Raw genomic sequence first — 10655 nt, 5'->3', positions numbered from 1 at the left:
CATCAGAGGACAGAAGAGGATACAGCAGCATATGCTGCTGGAATTACAGGGAGGATGAGAAAGAAAGGGGGGGGGCAGGGAGTGAGAGGGAAAGAGAGAAACACAGACTGAGACTGAGATACAGAGAGATAGCAATACAGAGAGTGGGGAAGTTAGAAGGAAAGAGAGAGAGGTAGAGAGACAGAGACAGAGAGACAGAGAGACAGATAGAGAGACAGAGAAACAGTCACAATGTAATTGCTGGAAATTGAAGCCACGACCTGTGTGATAGCAGCAAGTCTGTCAACACATACATTGTCTCTTGAGATTTTGGCTCCAATTTTGAATTGGCCAAGAAAGACCTGATGCTATGTATTCTGGAGTTGACCTTGTGTATACCATCGTATTCCTGGAAACAGTTTCACATCTAGGGAACATGACCTTTAATCAGTCTTGATGCATCTCACATATCCTATGCCCAGACACCAAAGGAGACATATGGAAGGTTTCCTGTTGTGGTCTGGTAAAAGGACGCCATTCCTGACAAGAATCTCCAGAAGAATAAAGCCAATACAGTCGAAACAACCTTAGCCCTGGTCAGAGTGAGATACCTGCCTTCTTAAGGCTTCTCAGTACAGCTTTATATAGTGTATTAGCTTACTCTTGTTTAGAATTCACCACAGATCACAAACATCCTATTCAGATTTCTCTCTCTTTATCTATTTTTTTCTTGTTGTAGTGGTGGTGATTTTTTAAGAAAGACTTATAAGAATTAATTTACTCTTAGATGAATTTGGACCTTTTGAGAAAGATTGTGTTCCTACACCATTTTTCGCTCATGAGAAAATGGGGAGGTGGTACATGGCTTAGAGTATAAGATCATTGGCCCCTGTGCACAGGTTCCTGGATTCAATTACCAGGGCCCATCTTGTTTGTCACAGCCACAGGTAAGTGCTGTTTCAGGGGATCTAATACTATCTAACTTCTGATCTCTACACGGTCCAGTTTAGTGCACAGGCAGCAGACACACCCCTTCAGGTAAAACATTCATAAAATAGAAATAATGAAAATTCTACAGTTTACCAATTGCCATATAAAACTTGATTTCCAAATGATCACACATACTATTAGGAGAGGACCTCAAAATGTGGATGTAGGTCAAAAATTTTGATATATTTGATACTTATTTTTTCATTCTTTTCTGTTTTACACCACCTAGGACCCCACATCCCAATGACCTGGAGGAGAGTAAGCCAGAGTTCTTCCATAGTCTTTGCTTCAGTTCCTGTCTCCACTTACCAGCTCTGATTAAGGTGTTGTCCAGACTTCCATAGATAACACAGTTTAAAACCTGAAAGTTGAAAACAGATAGAATCCTTTACATCATTTGGTAGTTTTGGGTCCCAATTTTTATCTCATTGAAATCAAGACAGGACTGTATGCTTGCAATAATGTTATCTGCCTGTGCTTAAACTTCTGACTAAAAAACTCTTTGTTCAAAACAGTGGAGTGACCGATGAGCATCAGACAGTTACATAGCAATTGTTGCCCTATGAATTTGGATACATCTCTGATTATATTGAAGATTGAAAATCAATTAAATGGTTTTAGTAGTAGGTAGACAGGCACCTAGTGTTGATGTAAAACAAATTCCACAGTAGATCAGTTCTAAAACTCCATTATTCTGCATGATATCTCAGCACTAATGAATAGGCAGCTGCACAAGCAAAAGAAGAGGAAAAGGAAGAAACACAGGCAGACACAGATGCAGAGGTTGAGAAACAGGCTGAGATAGAGAATGAAGAAGGAGAAAAGGAAGGACAGGCAGAGTCACAGGGACAGTCAAAGGGAGATTCAGAATCAGAGACAGAGTCAGAATGTGTGGTGTGCATGTACCTAGTGTGTGTCTTTCTAATTTTTAGACCTTTTAGGAAGTTACATTTACTCAAGTGTCCTCAGAGATGGGGTGATTGGTTGCAACAAATTTCTCAGATTACAACCAGTATACCAAGACATGGTTTCTGTCTAATTGACCACCCAGACCCAAGGAATACTTATAATAGGAGAGATCCCAGGCTAATGGTTTTCTTTCTTATAATAAGTCTGTCTCTCCCAGTCACAGAATAAAAGGAAATTATGATTCATTGGAAAATAACACATAAATGGCTCCAGAAACTCAGCCAAGTCTATTAAGATATATATATATTATCACAAAGCTCTCACACAACTTTTTAAAAATCCTAATCCTGTACTGGATTCATCTTCTAAGTATACACTGTATGTTATGTATAGTATATCATAAAATACTAAATAGGAATATCTAGCTATGTACACTGAATGTATACTGTGAGGAGCTGCACTTTCAATCTCCATTACAAGATGGCGCTGACATCCGTTGTTCTAACTGGTAAAGAAATAGTCTGTGTATGTGCTGGGGTATTTTTCCATTCTTTGTGCCCTTCCTGTTCTGTGGCGTCATATGGGCTGATAGTGAGCAGCCCTTAGGGTGAAATATGTCTCTAACACTTCTTGTGGTCTATTTAAGGACCGAGTTTCCTGTGTTCTAAGCCTCCTCGCCCAAAAGCTAATCATCTTTCTCTTGAGATGGATTAAAGCTATGCTGCAGAAGGATCTGAGTGTGTCCTGTGTGTGTGTGTTCTCGCCGGTGAGACTCTTTATCATCACAGACACAGTATACTGCATGCACAGACCATTAGTACTGTAACTCCATGGATAAATCATGTTCATGAAGCAACACTAACAGAGATTTACACACAATATTTGCATTTCATTTGTGTTCCCGAGATGAAAATTATTTTCATCAACACACATGGCACTGCATAGAACAGGTATGACTAATATTAAAATAGTAAACAGCTGACTGCAAGAAGTATAGAAATCAGAGTTAGTAAGTCTTTGCTGGAATACTATTTTTACATACTCACAACATCCATTAGTGAAGAACTCCTGCTGCATTAACTTTGCACAAGATTTATTGTCAAAACTTGTACTTTTAGTCTGGTGGTTGGTGGTTGGTTACACAAGTTGGTTGTGGTTTGTTAGTAGCCATAATTAAAGGAGAAGAACAAGGAAAAAAATTAAATTCAGAGATTTTCTAATTCCTCTCTCTAATATACCCTTATTTCTGTTCTATCTAGCGTTAGGGGTTATAAAAAGAAGATCCTAGAAAATATCAAACACCAACTATAAAAATGAATCCTTAATTACTGTCCACCAGAAACCACCAATTGTGAAGAAATACACTTTATCTTCTTTATCATAAGTTTTAAAGGACTCTCTTCAATAGCTTCCTGACTGGACTGTTCTTTTTTCTTCTGTGTTCTTTTTCCTTGTGTGTGTGTGTGTGTGTGTGTGTGTGTGCATGAGGGTGAGTGCGTGTGACTTCCTGTGATTAATACCTTCCTGTGTTGTTAACCATTCATATTTGCTGTGGATTTACTCACAACAAACAGATAAACTGAATTGTGAGTATCTTTTTTTTTGGTGTCTGTTTTGTTTTTCTTTTCTGGTGGTGGGTTTAGCATGTATGTAAATCAAACACTACCTTCGAGTCACATTTCTAGCTTAGACAGGGTTTTGAATTCTTTAACACTAGTTATTTCTCTCCATATTACTGTAACATTATAATGTTTTTATTGTACTCCTGATCTGTTACTGAAATTTTATTTCTATTTACTCCAAATTTATGTAGGTGCTAAGCAACGTCAACCCATTGCTGATATTTTTTGTCAATAAGGCAAGTTGATCAATAAATGACTTTTTTTTTCTGACTAGTGCCATATTGTGTTTTCTTGAAGACTTGTATCTTATGAGCCGGAGCAGAAACTTGTAATGTACACTTGAGGAGGGTTTTTTTGGGATTTGGAGGGTATTTCAGTGTATTAAATGAATGTCAGGTGCCTGATGTTCTATCAGGGTAATGGTGCTCCTTAAGCTACATGTTCATCTTTATTTTCTCCTACACTTTTCATAACAATATTTTTCAGTACCACAGAGCAAATGTTACAGGTTCTTAGCTTTTAAACTCTCAGTAAACACCAAAGTCTCAATTTTGGACTTCAGTGCAGCCTCTTCTCTAAAAGCTAGTCAGAGGATGCTTAGTCCTGTGAGCCCAATCCTTTCTTTTTATTCCAAGCATGGAGGGAAGCTGGCATTCCCTGTAAGGGTTTTGCAATTAGAGATTCTGGTGTCAGCAGATCTTACTTGTCACCCTATTGAGTTTGCTCATCTGTAATAGCAAGTGAAAGAGTGGTAATCAGTACCATGATGGCTCAAAAGAAGTCTAGAACACCACTGCATTCTGCCCCCTTGTGGGTGCCATCCCTGTCACATTTTGAAGAGAAACAGTGCTCCTTCCAGGAAGCTGCTGGGAATTGAACTGCACTCCTCTGCATGCTGTCAGACCCAGCCTCCAGGTCTGGACTGACTCTCCTTAAGGATAGTCACTTACCCTCCTGGCCCCAGTCCCTAATTCTCTCTCAGTTCTCCACAAAACAGGAGACTCTCTTTATTTTTTGTGCCAAATGATGCCAGCTTCATTTCAAATATCCTGATAAACTAAACTGGTTGGGTCTTAAAATAATTTCTTTCTCTCAAACACCTATTTATCAGGAAAACTGTCAGTGAGAATGGCTGAGACATCTAGTCTGGGCGAGTTTCCCATGATTAAGGGCAGGGAATATGAAGATAAGGCCAACTTATTAATATACTTCCAAAGTCTAGTTTTAATTGGCATCTCTAATGCTGTGCAGAAGAAATGTGAGATTGTGAGGTGACTTCACAGATTAATATAAGAGGTGAGTCTAGAAAATCAGGAGCTGTCTATTGAGAACAGCACTGGACCATGGCCCTCCTTTGAGGATTTACACTTTAAAGCTGAGATAAACTGTAAAAAAAATTATGTCTTTCTGAAATTTATGCCATGGAACGTCCACATAATATCTTAGTTCATTTGTTTGATGTTTTTATACATGGCTGTAAATGCTTTTATGTTAACCTGTGTGTGCTAGTAAGTGTTTGCCTTCTTAACATGAAGCTAAAGTCACCTGGGAAGAGGGAACCTCAAATTGGATCTGTCTACATTAGATGAGGCTATAGCCATGTTTATTTGTTTTCTTAGAAATTTTTCTTTAAATTTTCCATCTTATGTGACCTGAAAGTATCCATCTCCCTGTTTATCCTCCTACCATCGAACTCAGAGACACAGTGAAACTAACAGAAGTTATGGGCCAAATGAATTTAACAGATACCTATAGAACATCACCCAAAAACAAGAACACACATAATATGCACTCATTCTTAAGTGTATATTAGGCAAAAAAAACCATGGAATACCCATGATACAATTCATTGATACTATCCATTATCTCTACCTATGGTCAGGATTATTTTTCTGATTTTTCTTTGTATAGATTCCTGATTCTTGAAGGAGAGAGCTCGATAAAGGCATCCTCTTTAATCTTTAATTCTCTGAGTCTCTCACTCTCTGTGCATTGTCCAGTTGTGTCTTTCTGTGATTATTACCAGTTTTGTAGGAAACTCACCTCTGATGAAGGCTGAGGCATATATACTAACATATGGGTGGAGCCATTAGGATTCATGAGAAGTCATTTTACTGCTGTGGTTATTTAACAAAATTTATGATGGCAGATTTTCACTTAGTGTTTTATGACCTTTCTAGTCTCAGATGCTTGGCCTGATATTTCCCTCCACATTTAACCCTCCTATTTTAGTGTCTTCTTCATTCCTTTATACCACTATATTCTACTTCCCCTTCCTTGGAAGAGCTCCTCCTTCTTTATGGTTCCTTACTAGATAGCTCATCTCTGTTAGCCTAAATGAAAAACAAACATATATAAACCTTACAAGCTAACTCCATACATAGGTGAAAACATTCCATTTGTGTCGTTCTGGGTGTGATTTGACTGTTGGATATTTTCCCTTTTTTTGTTTTTTTGTTTTTTTTTTGTTTTTGTTTTTGTTTTTTTTTTTGATACTTCAATCCTTCTTTTTTAAAAAAATATTTTTATTACGTATTTTCCTCAATTACATTTCCAATGCTACACCAAAAGTTCCCCATACCCTCCTCCCCAGTTCCCTACCCACCAATTCCCATTTATTTTTTGGCTCTGGCGTTGCCCTTTACTGGGGCATATAAAGTTTGGTTGTCCAATGGGCCTCTCTTTCAGTGATGGCTGACTAGGTCACCTTTTGATACAAATGTAGCTAGAGTCCAGAGCTCCGTGGTACTGATAAGTTAATAATGTGGTTCCATCTGTAGGGTTGCAGATTCCTTTAGCTTCTTGTGTACTTTCTCTAGTCCTCCATTGGGAGCCCTGTGATCCATATAATAGCTGACTGTGAGTATCCACGTCTGTGTTTGCTAGGCCCTGGCATAGTCTCACATGAGACAGCTGATTAACAGTTGATGGGAGAGGATCCAGTACTCAGTGAGTGGTGCTATCTCTGCAAAGATGGTGATAAAATATATAAGAAAGCAACCTGAGGGTAGTGTTTGAAAAATGAGTCAGTGTTTAAGAGAACTGGCTGCTCTCTTAGAAGGTCAGGATTTGAATCACAGAACTCAGGTGGCAGCTCACAGCCTCATGAAGCTCCAATATCAAGGGACCAAGCTCCCTCTTATGGACTCTGTGAACCCTGGACAAAAAAGGCCCACAGAAATTCACGCAAACAAAACATTTTTATATATACATATATGTTATTAAAATAAAAGTTAAAAGGCATTTTTAAATTTTGTAAGTAGAAAAGCTGAGAAAACTGTGTTGAGAAACAAGCCAATAAGCAGCCTTGCTCCATGTACCCTGCCTATAATCCTACATGGGTTCCTGCCCTGATTTCACTCAGTGATGGAGTGTGATGTGGAAGAATCACACAAACTAATCTTTTTCAAAAGAGAAGGGAGGAGAGGGGGATTGGAATGGGGATTTGTTGATGGGAAACTGTGAAGGAAGTTATCATTTAAATTGTAAATAGATAACTAAATTAATGATGAAAAAAATAAGTCCTGTCAAGAACTCCAATGTGACAGTGTGAAACTGCTAATCTACAACCTGCTAAACTCACATGTGCGGGGTGTGGGCATGCAAGTGTTCTGTCTGAGCCTGCAGGCCACTTAAATCCTCAAAAACCCTGTGGAGTTCAACCCTGACTTCCTGGCACAGATGATCCCCAAAGTGTATTGGGAAGTGCTTGTGCAGGTAGCAGACACCTCAATCTTGGCCCAGGTACACAAATAGCCAACTAGCTGCTATGAACAGGACAAGATACTTTTGAGGAAGATGTACCCACGTGTGGCTTGAGATTGATGTACTGGATGGTACTCTGCAATGGTCAGAATCCAGTGATCTTTTCCCCATCATCCACAGGATCACCAATATGCTGTAGAATGATGAGGAGACAGAGAGGTAACCTTGCTAGCCACCACAATGCGATGTGGGAATGGGTATCCAGATGGAGGAAGACCCTCATGAAACAGTGGGGAGGGGATGGGATAGAGGGTTTCTGGAAGGGTGGGAAACTGAAAACGGACATCATTTGAAATGTATATAAAGAAAATATACAATTAAAAAAAGACCAACCAAAGAGTACATAGGGCGGGGCCCATGGCTGCAGCTTCATATGTAGCAGAGAATGGCCTATTTGGACACCAGTGATAGGTGAAGCTCCTGTTCAAGAGAAGGCTCTATACCCCAGTGTAAGGGAATGTCAGGACTAGGAAGTAGGAGTGGGTATTTTGTTGATTACTGAGAGGAGGGATGGCATAGTGGGTTTTCAGAGGGGAAACCAGGGAAGGGGATAACATTTGAAATGAAAATAAAGAAAATGCCTCATAAAATAAAATAAAATAAAACAAAATAGATTGAAAACAACCACCTAGACACAATAAGTTAATAGCAGAATAATAAATAAGACAGTGTAGTGGTGCATACCTTTTATCCCTGCTCTTGGTAGGCAGAGGCAGGGGCAGGCAAATTTATGAGTTCAAGGCCAGCCTGATCTCCAGATTGAATTCCATGACAACCAGGGCTAAACAGAGAATCCCTGCCTCGAAAAAACAAAAAACAATAAACAAATAAAGAGAAAATGAATGACACACAGGCATACAGAAGAGGACTGGTCCCAAAGACAGCTCTGTCCTAAATATACTAGAGCACATTGCTTCACAAAATGAATTCTGAACATGCTCTCACATAGTGCATTTGAATATACTTTCTAGGTTAACCCCATATGATCACAAGAAACAAAAGGTAACAAGAAGATCAGAGTCAGAAGTATATCTCAGACTCATGTCAAAGACAGTCTGGGAGGCACACCATGCTTCGGTTTTCAAAGTTCAATAGAGTGGTTCTCCACCTTTTTAATACTGCGGTTCCTTCATATATATACTTCCTTATGCTGTGTGGTGCCCCAACCGTAAAACTATTTTTTGCTGCTTCATAACTGAAATGTCCTACTGATATGAATTGTAACATACATTTCTGACATACAGATAGTCTTAGACAACTCCTGTGAAATTTGTCACAAGGACTAGCAACCTACAGGTTGCCAACCACAGTGCCAGCAACTAGGAAAACTAGCCAGCCCCTTGATTTTTACAATGTTGCCTTCCGTAACTGTGGTAGAATAGATGTGCTCTATTTTAGTGGTCTAAGCATGTTAGGATCTGTAACACTACCTGGAAACACACATACCAAATTGGATGAGGGAGTCTATTTTTTCTGTCCTGGACCTTGCAGGTTTGAGTCAGCTCTAACCAAATAGAAGAGAAAGGATACTGGATGAATTCCTACTCAAAGTCTTTGGAGACAACAGGGATTTTATTGGGTTCTCATGGAGAATGGGAGAGTGTTTGTGCTCCATTAAAAAGGTACTCACATTCACTATTTTGATGCCTTTCTTTCTATTTGAGTGTGCTTTGTACTTTTGTCTGCTATGTGTTGTGTTCTGTGTTCTTTGTTACTAACTCTAGGGTTCTTCCCATACTTGGAAAATGAAAGTCAGTTTGAAAACCTTTCATATTTGTTCTCTGTATAGAAACTCTCTCTCGATCTCTCTCTCTCTCTCTCTCTCTCTCTCTCTCTCTCTCTCTCTCTCTCTCTCTCTCTCTCTCTCTCTCTCTCTGAGTTTTCAAGACAGTGTTTCTCTGTGTAGCCATGTTGTTCTGGAAATCACCCTGTAGACCAGGTTGGCCTCGAACTTAGAAATTCACCTGTCTCTGCTTTTCGAGTGCTGGGGTTAAAGGTGTTTGCCACCACCACTTGGAAATATGATTCTTTTAAAAAATTAGATTATGAGTCCTTTGTACCAAAAATGAGATCAAAATTTCAAGGAAGGTACTTTTAATTGAAAATGCATCTTTCTGATAAAAAAAAATGGGGTATTCCATGGAGATAAAGAAGTTTGAAAATGACCCAAAAGGTATTGTTCTTCAACTAATTCCTTATCAGCTTGTAATTTTCTCAGGATATTGGCCACTGAGGCTTGAAGTATCAAAAACCCATCAGGCTATCTCTCTCTCATTCTTTCTCTCTCTTTCTCATTCTTTCACTCTCTCTCATTTTTCTCTCTCCTCATTCTCTCTCTCTTTCTCTCTCTCTCTCTTTCTCTTTCTCTCTCTCTCTATCTCTCTCTCTCCCTCTCTCTCTCTCTCTCTCTCTCTCTCTCTCTCTCTCTCTCTCTCTCTCTCTCTCGTTTTAAGCCATTCATCCAGTGGTTGACATCTAATGTTAATCCATTTCTTGTCTATTTCACACAGTGAGGCAATCAATATTGATGATATGACTGTGAAATGGTCCTTCTTACTTTTTTTTTTTCTTTTGCTTTTTTGAGACAGGCATGCCATGGACTCATTCATAACAGTTTTTCTCTCTAGAATAAGTTTGCATGCTTTAGCACTTGATAATAATCTCGATTGTTGATTTATTTTAATATCTGTGAGTTTCTGCAGTAACTGATTCTATTAGTTAGTGATTAGTTGCTGTGAAAAGACACCATGACCAAGGCCACTCATAAGAGACTCATTTCATTAGGGCTTTTCTACATTTCATTACACGTTCAGAGGTTCACTCCATGATCATCAAGGCAAAAAATATGGCACTGTCTAGGCAGACATGGTGGTGGAGAGGAAGTTTCGATTATGCACCTTCATCCAAATGCTTTGAGGAAAAACTATGTATTTTGCAAACAGGGAGGGTCTCTTCCACACTGGTAGAGCTTTAAAGCCCCAGAGTGATATGCTTCCTCCAGCAAGGCCAGACCTACTCCTACAAAGCCACACATCCTCATAGGCCAACTATATTTAGAATGCCACACTGGTTTCATAGCAACTTGACAAGATCTAGAGTCTTCAAAGAGAAGGAGACTCAGTTGAGAAGATGCCTCCATAAGATCCAGCTGTTAGGAATTTTCTTAATTGATGGGAGAGCACCCACTCCATTGTGGGTGTTGACATCCTTGTGGTGGTAGTCCTGGGTTCTTTAAGAAAGCAAGCTAAGCAAGATTAGAGGAGCAAGACAATAAGCATCACCACTCCATAGCCTATGAATGAGCCTCTGATTCCAGGATCCTGTGTTGTTTCAGTTTCTGTCCCAACTTATTTGGTGATAAACAGCAATGTGGAAGTATAAGCTGAATAA

Source organism: Mus musculus, chromosome Y (genome assembly GCF_000001635.26).
Source record: "Mus musculus strain C57BL/6J chromosome Y, GRCm38.p6 C57BL/6J".
NCBI classification, from domain to species: Eukaryota; Metazoa; Chordata; class Mammalia; order Rodentia; family Muridae; genus Mus; species Mus musculus.
The sequence above is the reverse complement of the archived record's forward strand: the minus strand, read 5'-3'. Positions refer to the sequence as shown.